The 23,191-nt window shown below is 55.0% G+C and overlaps 1 protein-coding gene across 2 annotated transcripts in view; it reads left to right on the forward strand.

Annotated features, from left to right (window-relative positions):
- Positions 1-14,765: 14,765 nt before the first annotated feature.
- SUN1 (Sad1 and UNC84 domain containing 1) overlaps positions 14,766-23,191 on the forward strand; it is a 53,451-nt gene continuing 45,025 nt past the window's right edge. Inside the window, exon 1 of one of the 2 annotated variants that reach the window (XM_040455675.1) lies at positions 14,766-14,888. The gene's annotated coding sequence lies outside the window, so the exon portion shown is untranslated. The remainder of the gene's footprint in view (positions 14,889-23,191) is intronic. The other variant, XM_040455676.1, reaches the window with a different exon arrangement.

The following is a 23,191-nucleotide window of genomic DNA, read 5'->3' on the forward strand; positions in this document are numbered from 1 at the left end:
AGGTTGAGCCCCCGTCGGGCTCTGTGCTGACAGCTCAGAGCCTGGAGCCTGCTTCGGATTCTGTCTCTCCCTCTCTGCCCTGCCCCTGCTTGCACTGTCTCTCTGTCTCTCAAGAATAAATAAATATTTTTTTTTAATGTCTGTTCACCTTGAGAGAGTGAGCTGCGGAGGGGCAGAGAGAGGGAGAATCCCAAGCAAGCTCCTTGCTGTCAGCACCGAGCCCAACGCAGGGCGTGATCTCTGGAACCATGAGGTCACGATCTGAGCAGAAATCAGGAGTCAAGACGCTTAACCGACTGAGCCACCCAGGCGCCCCCCACCCCCAGTTGTTTTTCAACCACTGAATCAACATGGTCATTTCAGGGACCGTTACCCTCTTGTCTCTACTCACACATGTGCAAACTTTGTGTGAACATTTCCATAATTGAAAGTGTTACAAACCTGAAAAACAATCATGGGACGATCTGGAAGGCACAGGCTCAGACTGGTGCCGAGGCCACCACTCCCCAGGGCGGGGGGTGGGGCGTCCCCTTTACTAGACTCACCGTTCCAGTCGCCTTACAATCAGGGTGGAAAATTAAGTTTTCTCTCAAGAAAAAGCTTTCTTCCTGACTTTTCTCCATCTTCCGGACTGTCTAAACAGCCAGGGTCATCCGGACATCCAGTCACTGCCTGTGTGATGTCAGACACGAGGGAAAAATGACTACGTGTTACTTAGGGTGGGCTACGGATTTTCAGAGGCCACGGGCAGTGCGGTCGTGGATGAGAACTGCTGTCCCAGAAGGGAGGCTGCAGCCTGGACTCTATTCCCCCAGCCCCTCCTTTGACCTGGGAGTGTCCTTGGCCTTGTCCCCAGGGTCTGAGCCTCCTTCCTGCGACTCTTCCTGGCTGGGGCAGGGAGGCCTGGGACCTGCTGCGAGGACAGCGGCCCTGGCTGATTTGTCCCCAGGCATCTGCGCGGGGTTTTCCGGTTTGGGACAGTGTAACTTGGAATCACGGCAGTGCCTGTTGCTGGCGGGCGAGAAAGATAACCATAGACAGAAGAACCTGTGAAGAAGTCTAAGTGTTCTCTCCCGGGCCTAACTGCCGGGCGCCTTTATCCTCTAGGACTTCGTTAGTTGACATTTTTGTCCTTCAGAATGTGAGTTGGCCGTTTTGGCTAAGATTGAGCGCAAAGAGGTGCAGCGACCACGGCAAACGTAAAACCGGGAAACGCTGAACGCAGGCAAACTGGCTTTGGTGTGCAACACTGGCAATGTTTCGGTCTACAAGCAACAAGATCAACTGTTCTGGGCTGTGTGCGCACGCAGGGGCGTCCTGGTTCTAGTGCGAGCACACCCACCAGTCCTGCCGCTTGCACACCGGCAGGTGACCAAGGCTGGGCAGGTCAACAACCTGCTGGAAACGGTCCTCCTGGGGAGGCTTCACTCGTCCTTGAGAAGGGGCCCTGGGCCTCCTGGTGGGATGACGGCCCTCGCCACTAACCCTCTCATCAAAGGGCTGTAACCTGCACATCTTCCCCTTATTCACGACGTGAAATTTATTTTTGAGAAACCACTGTGAACATTTCACACACGACTTGAAACCCCTGATAAAACACGTAGTGGCAAAACCACGATTAGGCACTACCAACTTGTATCGGACTCGCTCTAGGGCAAAACCCTATCCTCCCCCAGCTGCGTGGCCTGGGATGCCTCGGATCGGAGCCCAAGAGCCCACCGCCAGACATGGTGGAGGCGCCAGCGTCACCTAGCAGCCGGTGCCCACGCCCAACATGCAGGGCTGGGTGCAGCTGGGGGCAACTGGGGGCAGCCGGCGTTCCCGGCGCCCGGGGTTGCTGGGAGGGTCCCCGGCGCCCTCCCGCCCCGGCCCCCAGCTCCCCTAGCGCTCGCGCCCCTAGCACCCCCAGCACGCCCGGCGCCCGCCCCCACAGCCCCCGGGGCCCTGTCGCCTCCGAGTAGCCTGACAGGTGCCCCTGCTGTCGCTTAGAGCACGTGACCACCAGCCGACGACCCGGCGAGCACCGCCCCGCGCCTGCGGCAGCCGAGGCTCCGGAAGACAATGGCGCGGGCGCTTCTGCGCCGTCGCCCCCGATTGGCCGCGTCCGGGTCACGTGGCCGCGCCCCTCCTCTGGAGGGTGGAGGTCCGGGGTCCGAGCGGCGCCTCGGCAGTGGCTGGTGCGAGGGTGGCGTTGTCCCCCTCCTCCTCCGAGAAATGCACCTGCAGTCCCCCGGGTGCTCGCAGCCTGCGCTGCTGGCGCCGGTTCGAGCCGAGCGTTCTTCCCTCGAAACAGCGGCCAACCGCGGTCAGAACGACCCGTTCGAGGTCAGAGTGTCCGTCTCCCGAGCGTCGGTCTGACCCAGAGGAGGTGCTTGGGCCACTGGGCTTCGAGCCCATCCTCACCGGGCTCACTCCCCCCGCCCTCCCTACTCGGGGAGGGGCCCAGGGGGCCAGGGGAGTGGTGCCGACCGACTGCAGCCCCGAGCGCAGCGCGGCAATTAGCCCTTCTTCCCGGGGGAGGGGGGAGCCCGGAGCCGAGGCCACACCCTGCACCTCCAAGTGCGGCCCGGACCGCGGGCACTTAGCCCCTCCTCCTCCGGGGTGCCCCGCCCGTCGAGGCCTCGCCCCGCACCTCCGACTGCAGTCGCCCGCCCCGGACACCGCCCTCGGAAGATCCGCAGGGCCCCCTCCCCCACACCCCCTCCGCGCTCCGCTGCGGGGAGTCCACCTGCTGCCCGCCGCAGCCTCCCGGGTGGGAAGCACACCCCTCGGGGACCTGGGGTGGGAGGAGGAGGCCGGGAGTGCCCTTCCTTCCCTCTTCACCACACCCTGCTGCTGCTTCCGAATGAGCCTCTTAACGAACGGGCGGGTCCCAGGGCCGGCATCATCGGGAGAGCACACGATGAGCCCGATGCGTCCTGTGTCGCTAGAAGGGAAGGAGGAGTTCACCAACCGATATGGGGTGTGCAAGGGCTCAGGAGCCAGCCCGGAGGCGCTCCCGGCGGCCCAGGCTGGAGCCATAATGAGCACAGAGGTAGTGCTGTTGGACGATAACTGTTTTCGTAGCTGAACACCCACGAGTCCATAGCGCTATGAAGAAACAGCAGCCAAGTCGGTGAGGGAGAAGGGACGGCCCTTTCCTGTAGAAATATCACAAGAGATGTAGTAGGGGTGAGGGAAGCCGGGGAGCGACTCGAGGCAGACGCCACCATGGTGCCTCCGCCGTGGCGGTCACCGCGAGATCGGAGGGTGCTAAGATCAGGGAGCAGAAGCTGAACTGCTTCACATCTCTCCCCCAAGACGTTTGCCAATTAACGGGAACAAATAGTGACTTCACAGTGGAGAAACTTGATCGACGCCCCGCAGCCAGGTGATGAAGCCACGGCATAGTCCCTGATGTAGTAACGCGTTGAGAAAGGCCCAACATCACTTCTGTGGTTTTCTCGCCAGGATCCTGGGAACAGGTCAGAGAAATACAGCAAGACATTGTTCAGCGGAACAGAGTGCTTTCCCAAAGGGCCACGCTCCCGGCAGATAAGGCAGTCCTCAGGAGCTGTCCCAGATTGGAGCTGTGTGAGGAGCATGACAGCCAAAGGCGACGTGGGGCTCTGGACTGGCCCAGACCGGGAAGAGTGCGTTAGTGGAAAACATGAAATCTGAATCAAGTCCGGAGTCAGTTGACAGTGTGCGCCACGGACTGAATATTCACGTTTTCCCCAAACTTGGCCTTCGAAACCTAATCCCCAGTGTGATGGTGTCTGGAGGCGGGACCTGCGGGAGGTGCTGAGGTCCTAAGAAATGGAGCCCTCCTGAATGTGACCCGCGCCCTCACGGAAGAGCCTAGAGAACCAGCGTGTCCCTTCTGCCACGCGAGGACGCCGAGAGAAGACAGCTGTCCGTGAACCGAGAGGCGGGCTTTCGCCAGGCACCAACCTGCCGAAGCCTTGGCTTTGGACTCCAGCCTCCAGGACCGTGGGAAGTACACGCTTGTCGTTTTGGCTCCCCAGCCTGTGTTATTTTGTTCCGGCAGCCCCACCAGACCGAGACAGTACCGCACCAGAATTAGCTACCTGGCTTTCATATTTATGCCATAGATCTGTAAGGCGTTAACGGTGGGAAAAGCTGGGCAAAGCATTTGCGAATTGTCTGCGCTTTGTTTTGCTGTGTTTTGTTTGCCAGATTCAGGTGGGCCAGGGTGAATTCATCCTTCTCCTGGGCTGGGGGAGCAAGGGGAGTCCACGTCCGGGCTGCCCTCGTGTCCCGGAATGGGGCGAGCTGATGGGAAGCTCGGGTGGATGCCTTTCACGGGCTCTCGGGTGCCCAACCTGCCTTTACCGGCTTGGCGAGTATGGATGTGTCCGGCAGGGACAAGCTCGGCAGATTGGAGAGTGGCGAGGAGCCCGGGTTGGGGGGCTTACGGATGAGCAGGAGGAAGGTGGCAGGAGGCGAGCTTGGACAGATGGCCAGCGTGTCATGGGTGCCACATCAGGTGAGGTGAGAGAAGGAATCCTCATCCACCCCTTCACATCTCCCGCCTCCATTTAGTACGGTTTGAGTATCCTTTTGGGTTTTTCTCAGTTACCTGTGTAGCATTATGTCCTATTTCCTACTTGAAGCTCTGTATCTGGTCCAGCAGCTTGGATGGTTTCTGCGTCCTCTCCCACCACAGAAGAGAGGGATCCCACCCTCCCCTCGGCCTCCCATGCCTCCACCGCCTCCTGGCTCACGTCACCTATGCTTTTGCCTGGACATTGTCCAGGTTGCTGCTTATCATTAGACGAGATTGTGTTGCTTGTAGGCTGATGCCAAAGTCTAGAAGTCAATCAGCAATATTTTCCCTTTATGGCTGCTATATGAGTTTTATTTCTTGAACAACCTTTTGAACGAGCATTTTCTCTCTTAATGCCCGATGGCCTTAAGGAAAATGATTATGTTCCATGAATAGCCCAAGATGTTGCCATAGTTTTCTTTGGGCCATATTTGCACAGCTCATGGTTACAGCTTTTCATTTTATTTATTGAGTTTCTGATTGCCTTTATTTTTTCTCATCTTCTAAAGAGCGTGCCTTCGTCATATCATCACGTTGACACGGCCTCTCATGTTAGATCTTGCCCCAGATGCCCGCCTTTTCCCCTGGAGTGGCCAGTCCCAGAGCTCTCCAGCCTCTTTGCTGTCCAGGCCTGCTGCCCAGCCATCACTGTGGACATCACCCCACGAGCCTCGGGACTGGCCCGCTGCTCAGCTGGTCCCATGCTCCCCCTGTTCTCGGTGTCCTTGGTTCTCTGACATACGTTACAAGCAGGTCCTCAGAAAGGGGAGTCTTTGCGCGCTAAGAAGGCCTTTAATTTGCCGTCCTAGCGGACGTAGACTTGTAGATTCCAAGTCTCCCCTCAGATTGTGAAGGCGCAGCTCTGTTAGTGTCTTGCTGTTGACAGTTTGATGACGCTTCCTTTGTAAGAGTCATGAGTTCAATTTCTGGATGCTTTTAACATCCTTCTTTATCCCTAATGTTCTGTCTCAGTCGGTTGGGCGTCCGACTTGGGCTCAGGTCATGATCTCACGGTTCGTGGGTTCAAGCCCCGCGTCGGGCTCTGTGCTGACAGCTCGGGGCCTGGAGCCCGCTTCCGATTCTGTGTCTCCCTCTCTCTGCCCCTCCCCTGCCTGCGCTCTCTCAAAAATAAACGTTACAAAATATTTCCTGGCATAGTTTTTCCAAGGGTGTGTGTCCATGCAAACAAATAGGCCCAGGGTCCATTTGTTGTACAGAACCCATCTGCCTCATGTGGGTCAGTCCGCCCCCCCCCACCGCCTTCCAGAACCCAGAGTCAGATAACATCGTGTCCAGCAGAAGCATCACGTAACACGTATGCATCGAAATTTTTCTAATGGCTGCGTTAGGGGAAAAAAAGAAATGGAGGAAATTCATTTGGATAACATACTTTATTTCACCCAGACCCAGTATGTAAAAAAATTATCTCACTAGTCAACCTAAAATAGAATGAGTTATTTTACATTCTTTTCTTCATACTGAGTCTTTTCAAATCTGACGTGTGTTTACACACACAGCACGTCTCTCTGACGACCGATAGGACTTTCAACCATCGTGGTTCACCCGGAACCACCGGGGTTCTGGCTCTGAGCGTCCTACACCCCAGGAAGGCCAGCCGGGGGTGCAAAGAGCGCCAGCGTTCCTCAAAGGGTCTGGAAGGTTGGGGGGAAAGTACAAAAGCTGAAAAGCGGCCGCCACCTGCAGCGGCTGTGGCCCCACTGCGGCCTGAGCGACGCCCTCGCGCCCCATCAGAGGCAAGCCTCGCTTCTCTCCCGCCTGGCTCCCGGGTCGCCGTGCGCAGGCCGCCCTCTCTCCTCTGGACCGGTTCAAGTCCCCAAGCAGGTGGTGTTACAATCTGTGGGGGAATTTCATCCACAGGCAGAATCTGGGGAAGGCTGCTTTCCAGATGGTTCGTGATGGTTCACATGCAGTCTACCCCCTTCACCGTTTGTTTGTTTTTTTAATTTTTTTTTTAACGTATATTTATTTTTGAGACAGAGAGACACAGAGCATGAACGGGGGAGGGTCAGAGAGAGGGAGACACAGAATCTGAAACAGGCTCCAGGCTCTGAGCCGTCAGCCCAGAGCCCGACGCGGGGCTCGAACTCTCGGACCGCGAGATCACGACCTGAGCCGAAGTCGGCCGCTTAACCGACTGAGCCACCCAGGCGCCGCGCCCCCCCCTTCACCGTTTTTAAGTGGGTCGTTCAGTGGTATTGTGCGGCCGCCGCCACCGTCCGTGTCCAAAGCGCTTTCGCTCTTTGCAGAACAAACCCTGTCCCCGTTAAACACGCCTGCCCCCACCGCCTACTCCGTCTTTGTGAGTCTGAAGACCCCGGGACCCCACGGAAGCACAGTATACTGCAGCGTCTGTCTTACCTCACCGAGCGCCACCCATGTGGTGGCAGGTTTCCTCTCTAAGGCTGACATTCTGTGTGCACGGGCCACATTTTGTTCATCCGCTCGCTTGTCAGTGGATACTTGGGTGGCTCCCACGTCCCGGCCGTTGGGAACCACGCTGCTGTGAACGTGGGGCGAAAGCATTTCTTCGAGTCCTTCGTTCCGTTCTTCTGGTCACGTACCCGGCCGTGGAATCGCTGGGTCACCCGGGAATCCGTTTAAGTTTCTGAGGAGCTGCCAGACCGTTTCACAGCGATGGCACCATTTTGCCTTGTCATAAACTGGTTAATTTTACATTATGTGAATTTCACCTCAATTAAAAGAAAAGTTAAAAGGGGGGAGTTGCTCAAGGCCGGGATACGGACTCGGGCTTTTCCTCTGAGTGACCTGAGAGCCACGGGTGGTCGTGAAGGGAGAGGTCATGGGACCAAGAAGGGTCTGACGGCTAAGCCGGAGCAGGGACACCGGCTGGGAGGCTCCTGTGGTAATCTGAGCAAAGAGCGGTAGTGGCTTGGGTCAGGGTCATGGCCACAGAGAGGGGACGCGGTCCGACTCTGCATCTGTCCGCAAGGTAGAGGGGAACACGAGAAGAGGTGGATGGTAGGTGATCGGACGTCTGCGGCCAGAGGTCAGGGATGGTTCCCATCTGGAGACACGAATCTTGGCACCCTCAGCCGACGACGTGTTGAAAGGAATGCGCGTTGGACAGAAATACGACGTCCAGGGATGGGCATCGAGGGGTTGGAGGGATGAGGAGGCTCGACGAAGCCGAGGAGGAGCCGGAGAGCCAGGGGACGCGTGGAGCGGGGTTGGGGCGGAGCACGATCCAGATGAGGCTGCCGCCAAGCGCTGGCTTCCGTGAGGCAGAGGTCGGCGGTGGCCTCAGCAGAAGCAGGGAGGGCTCGAGAGAAAGCAAGAGGAGGCTGGGGGAGCGGATCGTTCCTCCAAGGAGAGGAACGAGGAGGCAGGCAGAGGAGGGCCTGGGACGGTTTTTGAGTTTTGTGGTTCGGTTTTTCAGATGCGAGCGGAAGGACGGGGGAGGGGTACAAGATGTCCCTCAGCAGGTTTATGAAACGCACGTGGTGGGGTGATCAGTGTGCCCACCAGACCCCGAACATGACTTCATTTGGAATAAGGGTCTTTTCAGATCTAATTGCAGTAAGAGTCTCGTGATGGGGTCACCCTGGGTTAGGGTGGGCCCTAAGCCCACTGAGAAAGGCAGAAAAGGACACTCACGCGGGGAAAGAGCCGGAGGCAGGAGACCACAGCAAGGACGGCAGGAGCCTCCAGAAGCTGGAGAGACACGGAGAGACCCTCCCCACTTACGCACAGCAGCCTGGAAGAGCCTCCCTCACGAGGCTCCTTGCAGCCCTTGGCTGGTGCCGTTAGGGACGCAGGGTCAATAAAACAGAGAGAACCCCTTGTCGACAGTGAGCGCACCCCTACGCAGATCTTGGAATCCTGCAATTTGGGAAAGCTGGCCCGGAGCGGGACGGGCCACAGCTGTCTGTCTCGTTCCTTCTAGGCATCCCTACGTTGTTCGCGTGTGAAACCACACCAGGGCCTGGGAGCCACCGTTGCCGGCCGCAGGGCACAGTCACAGACAGCAGAGGCCAGCAGGTCCTTTGTGGATGACACCCCCCCCCCCCCCGGCCCAAGGAGGACCCAGAAGCAGCCGGGGCAGGAACCAGCGCAAGAGGGAAAATTGTTCCCCCTCTCCGGGCGGGCGCGGCCCCTGGTAACTTTCCTAACCCGGCTCCCGGCCAGCCCCGCCCCCTGATCTCATGTTGGCCCTCGGAGCCGGGCTTGGGTTTCTGACCCCCGCTTTCCTCCTCCTCTCTCGGGAGTCGGGTTCTGTTTACAACTGAAAGCAACCGTGCCAAACTGGAGGCAGGAGCTCCCGGAGGAAAGAGAACTGTTCCCTCCGCGGTCGTTGTCCTCCGTCTGCTTCCCTGGCCTCGAGCCGAGACCGTGAGCAGCCGTGTCACCGCCCTGTTTCCACTCCGGCCGGGCTGTGACCAGCAGCAGCGGGGAGGCGGGCATCGCAGGCACCGGCAGTTTGGGAGTGTGGTGGATGGGCTGGCAGCCCACCAGGCTGTTTGCTTCCCGGCAGAGAAGCAGACCCTGGCTGCCCTTTGTGGGGAGGCCCCCCAGACCCTCCCGCCTGCCTCTCCTGGTCCCTCCCTTACGCGGAGGCCTCCAGCACCCCCAGGGGCAAGGTCCTCTCCGGTGTGGAGACCAGGCCGTGGGCTCTGGGTGCAGAGGCCACTTGAGTCATGCTCCTGAAAGCCCTTGTCTTCACGCACATGATACGTGACACCCAGGAGTGTCCCTTGGCCTGGTGAGCCCGGGTGTAAGGTGACGCCTCGGGCCTGCAGAACGATGGGGTTTCGGAGGTGAGCGACCCACCTGCCCGCAAGCCCACGACGTGGGTCCTGAGGCCGTCCCCAGACTCCAGCCTGTCTGCTCCAGAGCTGACCCTAGGTTCCATCCCATGTACTTCCTGCTGTCACTGCTGTGTAGCAGTGGACATCCCTTCCCGGTCACCTCCAGAGGGCCGGCCACTGCAAACGCTTTACCTCCATTCTCGCACAGACGCTGCAGGTACACATTATGAATCCTGTTGATAGGGGAGGCCCCTGGGGCTCAGAGAGGCCGAGGACTTTGGCCCGGGCCACACAGCTCCAGCTGGCTGACTCAGGGTGGGTGTGAGGCCGGAGCCGCCGGTCCCCCCAACCCACACTCCCCCCGCTTAGCCCTTGGGGGAGAATAACAACCTACAATCTTCCACTCTTCGCACCTCTCATGACTTTATTCCGCACCTGTGGGTTAGGGCAAAATGGGTTTTTGAGTGGCGTGAAATTATTTTGAAAAAATCATGTTTAGTTCCAAAAAATGGGAAAGTATCAGAGAAAGTTTGATTCTGTTGCTTCTCTACCTTGACTGAAATCTGGCGGGTTTTTCTCCATTAACTCTTTGGAATTTATGTGGTTGTAAATAAATAAATCATACTTGTATTCACTCATAGGATACACAAACATACTGAACTCATTTGTTTCTATGATACATGTAGATATTTACATGATATATAAATGTACTGTTTGTAAACATAGTCTGTATTTAGTCATGTTTTAATAACTTCTCTAAATGCAATATAATAACTTTTTTTTTAAGTAGGGTTCACATCCAGTGCAGGGTCCCACATGGGGCTTGAACCCAGGGCTCTGAGATCAAGCCCTGCATGAGCTGAGACCAAGAGTCAGACGCTGAACTAGCTGAGTCACCCAGACGCCCCTTGAAATAATGACTCTTTTTTTTTTAAATGTTTGTTTATTTTTGAGAGAGAGAGAGAGAGACAGAATGTGAGCAGGGGAGGGGCAGAGAGAGAGGGAGACACAGAATTCAAGGGCTCCAGGCTCCAAGCTGTCAGCACAGAGCCCAATGCGGGGCTGGAACTCATGAACCGTGAGATCATGACCTGAGCTGAAGTCGGACGCTTAACCGACTGAGCCCCCCAGGCACCCTGAAATAATAATTCTTTTTTTAAATTTTTTTTTTCAACGTTTTTTTATTTTATTTTTGGGACAGAGAGAGACAGAGCATGAACGGGGGAGGGGCAGAGAGAGAGGGAGACACAGAATCGGAAACAGGCTCCAGGCTCCGAGCCATCAGCCCAGAGCCTGACACGGGGCTCGAACTCAAGGACCGCGAGATCGTGACCTGGCTGAAGTCGGACGCTTAACCGACTGCGCCACCCAGGCGCCCCAATATTTCTTAATAGAACACATAACCACATTAAGTTGAACATTTATTATGAAGATAGCTGTGTCTAAAATTGGCAACGTGTCGTCTCTGCACCGAGAGGCCCCACTTGTGGGTAACGCGCTAGCGAAGCTTCTGCACAAGACACACCCTGGGAGGGGACTGAACACCCACCACTACGAGAACATCAGGTCAGATTTATTCTGTCCTCAGTGTGGAATACGACACATCCGGCGTCAGGGATGGAGTCGAGCCCTCGAAATCAAGGGGTTCCATCTCAAATCCTAACGTGGAGGGCTCGCTGAGCAGAGCGGGGCACGCACTGGTGCTCCAGGTGCACTGATACCCAGGGCTGTGCGTCCTTACAGGCATCTGCTCGTGTGCGGGAGGAACAGCCACTGCTGATCTGTCCGCCAGCCTCCTAGCTGAGGGAAGACATTGAGGGCTGAGAAGGGACGTTAGCCCTATGAATCATCTATCCATCCATCCATCCATCCATCCATCCATCCATCCATCCGTCTTCTCCTTACCTAGTTATTTATCTACCATCAATCTGTGTAACGTCCCCCACCTCCCCATCAAGTGTGGAAGGAGGCGGTAATTAAACCCTCCTCCATGGCCGTCATCGTCGAACCCTTCTCATTTTACCCATTTATTCTCCGTATCCTTCCCGACTCCATTGCCACCCCCGTCCCCATAGGCATCTGTACCATGTACTTGGTGTCTGTCTTTCTTGTTGCCGGTGTCCTCATTAGACATACAGCACTGTTTGGGTGTGTTTTCGCTTACCTAAATGGTGTCCCGCTGCGGGAAGGAGTCAGTATGTGTTGGTCTGGGTTCTCCAGAGAAACGGAACCAGTGGGAGAAATGTCATGTACGCGAGGTACGCACCCACAGGACATCTGGATGTATGTACCATATATAACAAGTTTATGTGTCTATATATGTGTGTGTGTGTGTGTGTGTGTGTGTGTGTGTGTGTGTGTGTATAAATATATGAAATTGTCACATGATTATGGAGGCTCAGGCATCCGGTGGCTGGAGACCCAGGGGGCCGATGCTGTGAGCTCCAGTCTGAGTCTGATCCAAAGGCAGGAGAAGACCGATGTCCCAGCTCGAGGACAGGCAGGCAGACAGAGACAATCCTTTCTCCCTCTGCCTTGTGCTCTATCCCGGCCACAGTGGATTGGACGAGGCCCACCCACACTGGAGGGGGCCATCTGCCCTATCAGTCTGCTGAATCAAATGTTTATCTCATGTGGAAACACTCTCACAGACATGCCCAGAATAATCTGTGAGCAAATATCTGGGCCCCCGGTGGCCAGCCCAGCTGACACACAAAATCAACCAGCACACCATCTTCCCAGTTCGCCTAGGCCGATCCAGGTTGTTGCCCCACTGGGCCAGGGCCCCCGTCTGCCAGGGTGTCGGGGTCTGCATGACCAGAGGTGTCCTCACTGCCCCGCTCGACACGGCCAGTGCCCATCTACCCATTGCCGAGTACAGCTTTTTGTTCCTCCCTAGGGTGTCAGGATGGGTGTCCCGGAAGGGAGGGCCTGCTCAGGTCCCCTTCCCACGGGTCTGGGGCGGGGTGTGAGGTCACGGGGCGCGAGTATCCCTGTGCCCCCGACCTGCGCACCAGCGTTTGGTGGTACCCACCCTCTGCTGCCCGCTGGACGGAGGTGCAGAGGGAAGAAGTTACTTACTTCCATTTGCATTCTTTGGATCACAAGTGAACTCAAGCATCTTTTTTTTTTTAATGTTTCATTTATTTTTAAGACAAGAGACACAGAGCATGAGTGGGGAGGGGCAGAGAGGGAGGGAGACAACAGAATCCGAAGCGGGCTCCAGGCTCTGAGCTGTCAGCACAGAGCCCAATGTGGGGCTCGAACTCACATACTGCGAGATCATGACCTGAGCTGAAGTCAGGCACCTAACCAATTGAGCCACCAGGCACCCACTTTTAAAATTTCTAAAACTTTTGAGCTAATTGTGCAAAATACAGGTAACATCAAGTAGGAAGAGAAAAGCCCCTACTTGGACAGAATTACAGCTGTCCGTTTTCTGTGCCGGGTGTGCGTGAGCCACGGAGTCCCACGGCCCATGCGTGTTGCGGTGAACCGCTCGTCGCTTCCTAAGTGCGTTTCAAGTCCTGGCCTCTGCATTTACGTGACACCGTAAGGCGCTCTTTTTCAAGAACTAGCTGTGTTCCTGGACTTGTGTCTTCCTCCCACGACTTAAGTCTACCACGTCACGTTCCAGTCAAGTTCTCTCATTGTGATCTCACACTGACTGTCACTTGAAGAATGCTTTCCTTTTCTTTCCACCTGGAAGCCAGTGTCCACACGTACTCTGCTTCCTTGAACAGCGAGCGAAGGCCTCTCTGTCTTTAACTCCCACCTCAGGGCGCTGGCACCTGCACTTTTCTCTGCCCAGAATGTTCTCTCCCAAGTTCTCTGCTCGTCCCCTCCCTTTGGGTCTCAAGTGTCACCACCACATTTAAATTTGCAGGCCCCCCACCACCTAGCCCTGAGTCTGCTTTGTTTTCTTCCAAGGTGCTCACCACATTCCCAGACCACAGAAACACACGGTGCTGTTCCCGCATAGCTTTGCCCCCTGGAACACGGGGACAGAGAATTTGCACCTCCGCACCTGCTGCAGTACCTGGCACCCAGCAGACGTGCGTTCAGTCAGTGCAATCCCAGTAAGGAGGACACAGAGGACTGAGGAACTGTCCAGGAGAGAGTGTGCTGGGTTTGGGGTTAAAGGGATCACCAACCGGCTGGGCGAGTGGGGAAGGTCTAGTGGAGTAGGCGGCCAACAGCGAGAGGGAAGGGGGGCAAACAAGGCAAGTCATGCAAGGGCCCCCATCGCCCCGACGGTGCTCATAGAGGAGTCTCTCCTTTCTCAGGCCTTGTCTCGAGAGGCTGGACTAGCGTCCTCCAGGGTATTCGTCATGGTGCTGACCCGCCTCGCACAGCTATGGTAACAGATGGATTCTTTGAAACCGGTTCACTGGTGCATTCCGGTCGCAGCCAGTTCAGTCCAGACGCAGCAACACAGGCCAGATGGAAGCCCGTAAGGGTGGTGAGGGTCGCAGGAAGGGCTCCAGGTGTGGAAGCTGTTCCCCAGCTCAGGTGCTCACCTGAGTCGGCACCACTGGGTTCCTCCCTGATTTCTGCCTCTTTCCCCATCACTGATACTCCCCAGGTGGCAGAGACACGATACAGGGGAGGGGGGCTGTGGGTTTCCTCCCATCACTGTGTGTGCGCGCGCGGGCGGTGGGCTTCGCGGAGAAGAGGCCACTGTCATCTCTGCTTCGACCGCTTCTCCCTTCGACCGCATCCCATCCTGCTCGGTTTCCCCTTTGCACGTGACTCCAGTAAGTGCCTCTGTTTCTATTGTTTTGGCCAAGGATATTTTTGACCTCCTGCCCCCACCTCGAAACCAAAACGGCTACCTGTGCAGCTATCTGTGCACCTCTAAGGCGACCTGTGCGGCCAGCTGGGCTGGCCGCTCCTGCGCACGCGCGGGCGCGGACCCCCGAACTCCCCTTCAGGGAGCGAGCTCCGGGGTGAGCGCCCATCCGCGGCCCTGCAGACGCGGCCTTAGCGCGCGGCTCGGAGCGGAGAGGCGAGTACTCGCTCCGGCCTTCCCGCCCGCCAGCCTGTCTCCCCTTCCGTAGAGGGGGGCGGAGGGTCCCTTCCGGCGCCGCCCGGACAGCGGGCAGAAGTGGACCGGGAGACACGGGGCGGGGCGCCATCGCGGCCCCCAGCTCCGCGGGGCCGGGACAGGACTAGGGAGTCGGGCGACCGTAGCGGCCCCCCTTCCCGGCGGTCGCGCTCCCGCCTCCGCTCCACGGCCCCCGCGACGTAAGGCCCCTCCCGCCGTACGGCGCGGCGCTTCGAAGCCCCGCCCACTTCTCCGCCTCGGGGACCCGGCCTCAGCTTCCGATAGGCCAGGCCCCTGGATAGGCCGCCTCCTCATTGACCGAGGAGCTTCAGGCGGCGCGCTCGAGATTGGTGGAAGTCCGTGTCGCTCCCGCCCCGCCTCCGGGCGCGGCGCGCGATTGGCTGGCGTCCGCAAGGTCTCCTCTCGGGATCGAGTCTGGGCGGCGCGGACCAGGCCCCGGGCGGCAGCAGAGGCGCCCGGCGGAGGTGGCTGTGGCGCGAGGCAGGTGAGCTCCTGGGTGGGGGTGGAGGGCCGGGGCCCGGCGAGGCCGGCTGCGGGCACAGGACTGGGGCCAAGGCGTCCCTCAACGCGGGCGGGAGCGGCGGACAGGCGGCGACCGGCGCGGGCCGAGCCTCGGGCCCCGCCTGGGCGGCCAACGGCCGCCGCCCCCTCCTCAGCCCCGAGCGTCCCCGCACCTGGCCCGGGTTCGGAGCAGGCCTGGCCCGGGGCGTCCCCTCCGCCCGACGTCAGTGGCGTGCCGGGGTCCCGGCGGGGCGCTGGGGACGCGTGCGCGTCCGAAAGCCTCTGTCGCCGCCGCCCCTCGCCCACCCTGGGTGCTCCCGCCCCCCGCCCCGGGTACACCCGGGCGACCTCCCCCCCCCCCCCACGCATCGTGGATCCCCGCTCCCGCCCACACACCTGGGCGATCTGGCACCCTCGACCCCCCCCCCTACGCCCGTGCGCCCCCGACCCTCCTCACCCGCGTTGCCCCGACCCCAGCCCTCCCCCCCCACACACCCCGGGGCGCCCCCGTACCCCGCCTCCCCCCGCACCCGCCTCATTCGGGCGCCCCTTACCTCTGTCCCCCCTCTCACTCGTCCGGTTCCCGGCCTCGGGGTGCTCGGCCTCCCAGGAGTCCTGGGTTGGGTCGAGGGGCCGCCCTGCGTGTCCGGCTCCGGACGCCCCCCTTTTCCTGCTCTGCGTCCCGCAGACAGAACGCACCTGTGCTGCCGGGCGGGGCCGTCATCCCACGTCGCAGTCGCGAGCCGCAGGCCCGGTCCCCGGTCCACGGCCGCAGGGAACAGCCTGCGGGTAGCCCGGTTGCTGCCGCGCTGCCGCTGTTGGTGGGCAGGGCTCCCCAGCGCCTCCGTCGCTCGGCTGCGTGCCCGTGCCCGTAACCCCACGTCGGAAAGGCTCGGCTCGGCTCGGCTCGGCTCGTGGGCGTTTTCTGAGCTTCCGGGGCTGCTGCCCAGGTGGGAGCTGCCCTGGGGCCTGGGTTTACAAGCCGTTTGTGCCCCCGGACGCCTCGGCCTGGAACCTTGGGTTTGGGTTTGTTTTCATCCATTTCGGTTTATACGGTTATTCCAAGTCGGGAAACTCATGATGCTTGGTTAGTCCTGGGGTATTTTCCCAGATTAGTTCCTCTGACAAGTTTCTCCTCTCTATCTTGTTTCAGTTTTCTTTTTTCTGTGTGTTTTAGAAATACTGTTACTTGGGCATTGGACCTCTTGGACCTTATTTCTACTCAGAAATAAAGTCTTTATCTTTCCCATTTTTGTCTTTCTGTTTCGCTTTGTAGGCGATTTCCTCAATCTTCCTCTAACTCTTTTATTTGGCATTTTATTTTGGCCACCATATTTAACATTTTTTTCAATGTTTTATTTATTTTTGAGGGAGGGAGAAAGAGTGCAAGTGGGGGGGGGGGGGGGGGGAGAGAGGGAGGCACAGAATCCGAAGCGGGATCCAGGCTCTGAGTTGTCAGCACAGAGCCGGTCGCGGGGCTCGAGCCCACGAACTGCAAGATCGTGACCTGGGCCGAAGTCAGACGCCCAACCGACTGAGCCACCCAGGCGCCCCTTGGCCAACATATTTTCAATTTCCCAGAGCTTTTTTCCTCTAAAACTTAGTGACACACTTACTTTGTAAATGTGGTAGCACCTCATCGTCTCCCTCCGTAACCTCAGCGTTTGCTCGCTTTGGTATATCTTAGCCGAAATGTTGGGTGATCCCGAAGAGAGTGGGGTCCCGCACGGTCCTTTGGAGGTTCTGTGCACCTGCTTTGGTCTTAGGGCTGTTGGCTGATAGCAGTTGGCTTTCGTATCTTTAGGTCCTTTTAATGGGCTTTTTATATTCTCAAAGAAGGGCTTTCCAGCCTCTCGCCTTGTTTTCAAAGTTGGCCGCAAGAGTGTGGCTGTGGCCTCCAAAAACTAGTAAGGAAGTGCTCACTCCTCTCCCTCTTCAGCAAGACCTCCTGGAACTTGAGTTTTCCTCTTACCCTCTGGTGTAGAGAACCCTTGGTTTTTATCCTCCCGTCTTTTTTACGGGAAGGTAGGAAGGGCCTTGACGCCTAGTAGCTAACTGCTACTTTTTTTTTTTAATTGTGGTAGGACGCTTAACACAGGATTTGCCACTGGAATCTGTACAGCTCAGTGGCATTGAGCGCCGTGCACAGTCGTCACCACTGTCTGGTTTCACAACTGCTTGTTCTGCACCCTCCGGGGGAGCCCCCAACCCGGTAGCAGGCACATCCCCGCTGCCCGCTGCTTCCGAGCTCTGGCGTCTGCTAATCTGTTTTCCGCCCACGGATTTGTGTATTCTGGATTTTTTATATACACGGGTTCGTCCGATATGTGATCTTTTGTGTCTGCTTTCTTGCCCTTAGCATAAATTTTTCAAGGTTTATCCGTGTTGTACAATGTGTCGGTACTTCGTGCCTCTTTGTGCCTGCATAATATTCCACAGCACGAGTGTACCACGTTTCCCATCCACTCATCAGTGAGTGGACCTTTGAGTTGTTTTCATTTCTTATTATGAATGATGCTCCGGAGAACATTTGTACTCAAGTTTTTGTTTGAGTACTTGTTTTCAGTTTTCCGGGTATGTATCTAGGAGTGGAGTGGTTGGGTCATATGGTGGTTCTATTTAACGTGTAGAGGAACCACCAAACTGTTTTCCACAGTTGCTGCACCATTTTACATTGCCACCAACTCTGTGTAAGGGTTCCGGTCTCTCCATATCCTCTCCTGACTTGTAATCTTCCGTTTTTGCTTTGTTCTGTTTGTAATGGTCTTCCTAGTGGATGTGAAGTGGGGTCTCTTTTTGATTTGCATTTACCTAATGACTGATGAGCATCTTTTCACGTGCTGGTTGGCCATTTGTGTATCTTCTTTGGAGAAATGTGTGTTCGGTTTCTTTGCCGATTCTTTATCTTTTCTGGACGAAGTCCAGTTCATCCATTGTTTTTTGTTGTTGTTGCTTATGTGTTTGGTGTCATATCTAAGAAACCATTTCAAATCCACGATCGTGAAGATTTACCCCTATTTTTCACTTAAGAGTCTTAAAGTTTAAGGCATCTATGACTTCCATCGGTCTTGAGTAAATTTTTGTATGTGCTGTGAGGTGGGGGTCCAGCTTCATTCTTTTGCATGTGGATGTCCATTTGTCTTAGCATCGCCGTGGAAAACTCTGTTCTTTGATTTGGTATCCTTGTAGAAAATCAGTTGACCGTAAATGTATGGATGTATTTTCTGGACTCTCAATTCTGTGCTGTTAGTCTACATATCTATCCTTATGCAAGGAACAACACTGTTTTGTAGTGCATTTTGAGATCGGGAAGTGGGAGTCCTTCAACTTTGTTATTCATTTTCAAGATTGTTTTTGGCTGTTTGGGGGTCCATTGCAGTTCCATATGAAGTTAAAGATTAATTTTACCGTATTTGCAAAACCAGGCCGTTGGGGTTTGATAGAGATTGCATTGAATCTGTAGATCTCTTAGGAGTGTGTTTCTGTGTTTCAAAATACTAACTCTTCCAGTCTACGAACAAGGAATGTCTTTCCATGTATTTTTCTTCCATTCAGCAGTGTTTTGTAATTTACAGCATACCAGTCTTGTACTTTTTTGGTCAAATTTATTTCTAAACGTGTTGTTCTTTTTGATGCTGTTGTGAGAGGAATATTTTTCTTAATTTCATTTCCAGATCGCTCATTGTTAGTTTGTAGAAATACAACCGATTTTTGTGTGTTGATTGTGTATCCTGCAACCTTGCTGAATTTGTTAGTTTTTATAGTTTTTTGTAAGTTTTTTAAGAGTTTCCATACATGAGACCGTGCCATCTGTGAATGGAGATAGCTTTGCTTCTTCCTTTTCAATTTGATGCCTTTTGTTTCTTGTTCTTGCCCGACTGCTCTGGCTGGAGCTCCAGTACAATGTTGAATAGCCGTGGTGGAAGCGGGCGTCCTTGTCTTGTTGATCTTAGGGGAGAACGTTCAGTCTTTTACCATAGAGTATAACGTTGGCGGTGGGTTTGAGTAAATGCATTTTATCAGGTTGGGGAAATTCCCTTCCGTTCCTAGTTTGTTGAACATTTTTATCATGAAAGAATGTTGCGTTTTGACAAGTGCTTTTCCTGCACGATCACGTGGTTTTGTCTGACTGCTTCTTAAACAGACTTCCAGCGTTTGATTCTTCCTGTATTTTTGGTTCTTTTCTACACACTCACTTGTAGATGTACGCAGGTGCCACTGTCTTAACCATTTGGGGGTTCCATGATGACAATCGCGTTGTTTCTCCATGTTCCTCATTGTAAGCTTATGATCCAGCTTTTTATGGCATAGGTGTGTTTTCATTTATCCCTTTGCTTTCTAGTTTCCAGGTTCTTGCTATTTATTGTGTTCTCCTCCTTTGTTTTGCTCTGTGGATATATGCCTTTAGGAGATATGCCTTTTTAGGAGGGGTGTGCCATCTTTGTTCAGTGCATCATTTAAAACATTTTTTTAATTTATATTTTGGGGAGAGAGTGTGTGTGTGTGCAAGCTGGGGAGAGTGCGTGTGTGCCCAATGAGCGATCTGGGCAGAAGGAGAGAGAGAAAAAGAGAGAGAGAGAGAATCCCAAGCAGACTCCCCACTCCCAACGTGGGGCTCAAGCCCACAACCCTGGGATCATGACCTGAGCCGAAATCAAGAGTCAGACATTCAACCAACCCAGCCACCCAGGTGCCCCCCCCCCCCCCCCCCCCCCCGCCGTGCACCATTTTAAACTGGAAATTCTTGGGTGACCTATTTTCAGAGAAAGCTGGCATTTGATGGAGTGTCTGCTCATAACCATTGTTTTCTGGTCTGAATTTATGATGGTCAGATGGTCTCCAGATTCTGAAAATAGAGCCAGTTTGAATTTGCTAACAGTATAAATGCCAGACGACATTTTTGAGAGAAGTGACGGGGGATGAAAGTTGCATCTTTCAGCTTTGCAGCTCCCGTCCTCACCTAAATACTTCAGGGTGAGGCAAGAGCCCAGGGAATTGCAGTGACCGTGAGGCCCACTGCTGGTTCAGGTGCGGCGGTCTTGAGGACACCACAGGAAGGAGCGTCCACATCTGGGTTCACAGGGCGGGCGGGAACAAGACACTGATGGTGTCCCAGCAGGAGTGACGTGGGACCTGAGGTGCTGCTGCACCTCTCAGTGGAATAGCTGTGCCCATTCTCTGTCTTCCTCCCCTCGGAACTCATTGCTGTTAGGGCTGCTCGCCCCTCTGGATTTCGTGTGGAGGAGTGTGGACCTGCTGATGCGCGTGTGAAACCGGTTCACTTCCACTGGACCCAAATGAACAGGGTTGGCAGAGGGGAACTTCTGCTGCTTATGATGCGTCGTTTGTCATAATCGTATGTTGTAGTCGGTTCTACTTCATTAAGTAACTCGTGTGATTATTAGGCGGTCTTGCGGTTTGAATCGCATCTGTAATTAACCATGCTTGTTATTTGGGCGCGTCGTCCTTGGTTTAGTCACACGGGCACTCAGTGATTGGTCACTGGTTGCAAATTTTCGTTGAAGAGGTAACCATGTGACAGATGCTTTCTGATGTTTGTGCAGAATGAAAGCGCGGGTCCCAGATGCAAGGAGTGGGGAGAACACTGGGTATAGATCAGCGATTCCCAGCAGGGGGGAGAAGCCTCTCTGGGCACCTGAGTAGCTTCAAAACAAAGCGGTGCTTTGCCTGGGTGCTTTTTTAGTCCTTGTCTTTATTTTGTTTGATCTTCAATTAATGTTATTAGAAGATGTGAGCTATATCTAGAATATGGAAAACAGATCCGTTGGATGGTGTCTTCACTTGTTGCTTATGCTGCAAACCTTTTCACTACCAGAAGACCCTCATTTTTAGCCTGGTGCTTCGCGGATGGGAGGACAGAGCATCAAAAGGGTCATTGAGAACTGTGTGCGTTAAGTGTTTACGTTCGTGGCACAACTAAAATCCGAGAATTGCTGTTGCCAGTTGCAGTTGGAAATAAAACGAAGCTGATACAGCTGTTTTGATCAGGTGAGGAAACAGGAAACGTGCTTTGAATGCATTGGGGAAAATGAGGTGGCCCAGGTATGCACGACCCTCCCTGTCCGTGCACGTGTGTAGCTCTCGACCGTGGTGTTGCCCAGCACACTGATGAGCAGTGGAGAGACCGCTGAGGGACTCGAGGATTTTCAGTCTAAAGGCACGCAGCAGTGAGTGCCCCACGGTGCAGACACCTACGAAGGGTTCATTGGCTCAGAGAGTTCAGGGTTGAGGTGGAGGGAAAGACCCATTAATAGGTAGTTATTACAGTTTCTGTCAAGTGAGGGCTGCTGGGGAGCACTAAAGCTAGCATCTAACTGGGACATGGGGGTTGGGAGCTCCAGGAGAGCTTTCTGGAGGCGGTGTCTCAGCTCTGAACTCCAAGGATGAGTAGAAGGTAGCCAGGAGCATTTGGGGTGGAAAGAGCCCAAGGGAATGAGGACGGGGAATCAGGAGGACATCCCAGACGAGGGGAGAGTGTAGGAACGGTGTGTAAATGGGATAAGGAGAGGAGGGTTGTCTTGAGTCCAGGCTTTCAGTGAGGCTGCCCTGCGGATTGCTGGCAGATGGAGAGGGGAAGTGGGGCGTCTGGGTGGAGGGTTCTGTGCATTCAGTCTCTCACGTCTTGTGTCTGGGTGCTAGGGAGCCAGGGTGGCATGTGGAGGCAGTGAGGTGGTTGATCTTTTTGTAGACCATTCTGCCAGTATTCTGGCTTGAGGGGGCAGGTCTAGAGGGCGGAACTAGTCAGCAGTGCTTGCCGGAAGCCAGCAGGAGATGGCAAGCAGGGGGAGCAGGACTGAAGAGGGGGTGAGCCACTGGAAGGAGAGAAGCAGGCTGGTGGCTGATCTGGACAGCCCGGATTTAGTTATTGCAGGCCGTCCTGATGGAAATGCTCAACACGAAGTAAAGTTGGGTGCTTGCCTGACTTAGATACAAAGGAATCACGGGTTAGGTAAATCAAGTCAGAGTAATAGAATCCGTAACAGACTCTTCGTGTGTTCTTGGGTTGGGGGAGGCCTTTCTGAGCCCGATGGACATGAGAGTCAGGGAAGGACTGACAGCACAGCCCAGGTCACCGGAGGCCAGTTCATTGGCAAATGGGGACGTCCCGGGCCTGTGTGACGCGTATGGTTGACATCCTATAAAACAGTAAGAAAAAGGCAGACCTCCCAGTTGGGTCTTCCTCCCGTGTCACAGTGGCCGCACGCGGTCCGAGCTCCCAGTGGCGGCGCCATCGGGCGTGGTGGAGCCTGGGAAACGACGCCCGGTTGCTGCTGTGGAAGTGACGCCTCGGGCAGGCCTGCTAACTGTGTTGGTTGTAGGGGGGTGTGGTGACTTCCGGGTGTGAAGCAACACAGTAAAGCTACGTTGTCGATGCCCTGAGGTCTCAGATGAAGGACTGTCTGTGTTAACATGTACAGATAAGTGGCTCGACTTCGCGCTTTTGCTGAAACGTCATGATAATCCCAATGTGAGAGGAAGCGGGCTTGTTATTTAAAAAGAGCCCTTATCATCAAGAGCCCTTATCATCGGGAGATGTAAGGGGTGCAGAGAAGCAATCACCTTCTCTACAAGCCCAGAGCTGTGTCGACGAAAACAAACCCATCAGCCTAGTCTCTTCCTGTGTCTTACATTCCTCGCCAAGAGAAACTTTCCTTGGCCGAAAACTATCTCTCAGTGCAGACTTGTTGCTGCCGATGACTTTTGTGGAGTCCTTCTACCCTGTGCCAGGCGACACGAGCAGGCTCGGGCCGTCACTAGTCCACTCCTCGGGTGACACTCCCATTTGATGGCACCACGCAGCTGTAAGTGCACCGTCGTTCCCCTTCGCTCTGGGGTCTCTCGGCTGAATTTCAGAGCCTGCTTCACAAATGAAGACCAGAAAAGCCTTTTTTTTTTTTTTTTTTTTAATTGTACTTACTGGGTTAGTTGTTGAAATTACAAGACCAATACCTACTCTTTAAAAGAATTGTTGAGCAGAGCAGAAGAGTGTAAATGAAACGTGGAAGTCCCATTCTCTATAATTTTACCATTAAGTTTAGTGGTGTCTTCTACAAGTTTAAAAAACATTGAAATACGTGTGTGTGTGTGTGTGGACATAGACAGTATGTACATACAGATAACATTTAGCATTCTGTGAGGGCCTTTCAAGTATGTTTGTGTTAGTCGTTTGTATCTGATTCACTATTTTCTTTTTAACAACCTTTTTTTAGTTTTTAAATGTTTGTATTTGAGAGAGAGCACTAGTAAAGGAGGGGCAGAGAGAGA

This window comes from Herpailurus yagouaroundi, unplaced genomic scaffold (assembly GCF_014898765.1).
Source record: "Herpailurus yagouaroundi ecotype Mexico unplaced genomic scaffold, PumYag 216, whole genome shotgun sequence".
In the NCBI taxonomy this organism is placed as follows: Eukaryota; Metazoa; Chordata; class Mammalia; order Carnivora; family Felidae; genus Herpailurus; species Herpailurus yagouaroundi.